Genomic DNA, 2940 nt, shown 5'->3' on the forward strand with positions numbered 1-2940 from the left:
CGTAGAGGCCTGGGGAGATGCTGCTGCTGTCGTAGAGGCCTGGGGAGTTGCTGCTGCTGTCGTAGAGATCTGGGGAGTTGCTGCTGCTGTCGTGAAGGCCTGGAGCTCTGCAGCAGACGACGGAGAGGCCTGGAGCTCTGCAGCAGACGACGAGAGGCCTGGAGCTCTGTAGCAGACGACGGAGAGGCCTGTGGCTCTGCAGCAGACGACGGAGAGGCCTGTGGCTCTGCAGCTGACGACGGAGAGGCCTGTGGCTCTGCAGCAGATGACGGAGAGGCCTGTGGCTCTGCAGCAGACGACGGAGAGGCCTGTGGCTCTGCAGCAGACGACGGAGAGGCCTGTGGCTCTGCAGCAGACGAAGGAGAGGCCTGGAGCTCTGCAGCAGACGGCGGAGAGGCCTGGAGCTCTGCAGCAGACAGCGGAGAGGCCGGGAGCTCTGCAGCAGATGGCGGAGAGGCCTGGAGCTCTGCAGCAGACGGCGGAGAGGCCTGGAGCTCTGCAGGAACAGGAACTTCTGTGGCAGGAACGGAGTATTCTGTGGCAGGGACGGAAACTGGAACGGAACCCTCTGCGGCAGCGGCAGGAACGGAGCCCTCTGCGGTGGCGGCAGGAACGGAGCCCTCTGCGGCGGCGGCGGCAGGAACGGAGCAGGAGAGCTGAGGAGCATCTACCGGGACCCCCTTGGAACAGGAGAGATGAGGAGCGTCTGCCGGGACCCCCTCGGAACAGGAGAGGTGAGGAGCGTTCGCCGGAACACCCTCGGAACAGGAGAGGTGAGGATCCACCTCAGGGGCTGCGAGCAGCGTGGAATCCACCTCAGGGGCTGCATGCAGCGTGGAGTCCACCTCAGGGGCTGTGTGCAACATGGAGTCCACCTCAGGGGCTGCGTGCAGCGTGGAGTCCACCTCAGGGGCTGCGTGCAGCGTGGAGTCCACCTCAGGGATGGCTGTAACAGGGGTCTTAAAAGTCTCTAACTTAGATAATAAACAATCATACTCGGGGAGCAAAGAAAGACCAGGGATAGAAAGTAAAAAATTCTCCATCAGGGACAAAACGAGATCAAAGGAAGACGGGTTAGCTTTAGCAGAATTAGGTAATTCTAATAGGGTCTGATTAATTTGAAAAATATCAGGTAAAAAGGAATGAAAAAAGGGAAAGTCTTTATGTGTGGGTGTGGTGACGGGTGCCGCCCCCACCGGAAACCTGGAAGGTGAGGCGGTGGAACACGCCCCCACGGAGTCACTAGGAATAAGCTCCTGAGGTATGGCCAGGCTGGGTCGAACAGCCGTGGCGCGGATTGGTGGTGACAGGCTAGATTCCGCCCCCACCAGGAACCTGGAAGGTGAGGCGACGGAACCTGCCCCTGTAACGTCAACTGGACCGGACTCACCGAAACGAACAGGAGTGGACCGGAGCTCCCGCGGGACGCTGGATCTCGCCCCCACCAGAAACCTGGGAGGTGAGGGGGCGGACCCCGCTCCCACAGAAACACCGGAACCAGCTCTAAAGTTCTGCTTGGCCGACAAGACCGGGCCGGTTGCCGCAGACTGCCTCCGGAACCGTCTTCTGCCACTACGGCGGCAGTGGGACGGCAGAAGGACAGGGACGGAGTGGAACTCGTCCATCTTGGCTCGAGAAGGAAAAAAGAAAAAAGGTGAGTGTGCCGAGAGAGAACCCTGCCCACTGGGTTCTAGTCTGGTCGCGTCGTAATGTTAGGATTTGTGGTCAGGAGCGAACCCAGAGTGCAGAACAGGGACTCAACTCGGCAGAATTACAAAAATAGGAATTTAATGATAAATAAAATGTACAAAATAACAAGCTGACAGGGCAGCAAAACTTACATGAACCTAGGAAGGAGGCACGGAAACTCAGGAGGACTCAGGAGACATGGGGGACTCGAGGAACCAGGAAGACTCAGGGGAAGACACAGGAGACCCAACGAGTAACGACGCGACAACGAACAAGACTGAACAGACAGCTTAAATACAGGGACAAGACGAGACGTGATAACAAACAGCTGGGACGAGACATGGGTGGCACTAATAGAACTAATGAGGGAGCACGAGGGAACACAGACACAAACCGGGCCACAGAAAGGTACCATCCTTACAATTGTGTACGCAAAAAAAAAATTGTCAGCTCTATTTTTTCTGTGTAAATTTTGTCTGCTTTGTAGATCTTCTTGCCAAAACTCACACCACTATTCCCAATTGTGCTGCCCATTTAGAAGTATTCTTGCCTGAATTCAAACTGTTCAAGACAAAAAACAACTGGACTTTATTTGTAACAGAAAACGTTTCGACCCTAACAAACCACTATTGTGTGGAGTGATAGGGCTATCTGCACATGTGTATGTATCTTTCAGCGTTATTACTTGAACCCCACACTCCCTGTTCTTTGAATTGAAGAAGCTCCTCGGATGAGAAGCGAAACGTCTTTTGTTACAATTAAAGCCCCGTTGTTTTAGTTTTGAACTTTTTTGAATTTACCTTGGCGTGGATGACTAAGAACCTTCAGCAGCGTATTCTTGCCTGACTTTCTCTGAAGCTGTGTAGGATAAGTTGCAAGATGAAAAGCATGACAAGAACAAAAGTTTACCAGCCACATTGTTACAAATATATTTTTTCTTTTGTTACATATCTTAAATATTAGTGTTTGAGAGCTGAGCATTTATGACAAAAAAAAAAAAACAACAACTGTGTGGAACAAATTTAAATTACTTGTGGGAAAAAGAGTTGTTAGTTTTTGTAGCCTCTATGAACAAGATATTTGGAAATTCATCGGTAATTCTGCTGAACGGGAGCTGCTGAACCGAGCTGTTTACGTCGGGGACCCAGTCCGCCGCTGTTGGACCTGCGAGCCGCTGAACCGTGCTCTTTACGTCGGGGACCCAGTCCGCCGCTGTTGGACCTGCGAGCCGCTGAACCGAGCTGTTTACGT

The sequence above is a fragment of the Nematolebias whitei genome, chromosome 5 (assembly GCF_014905685.2).
Source record: "Nematolebias whitei isolate Nwh7 chromosome 5, NemWhi1, whole genome shotgun sequence".
NCBI lineage: Eukaryota > Metazoa > Chordata > Actinopteri > Cyprinodontiformes > Rivulidae > Nematolebias > Nematolebias whitei.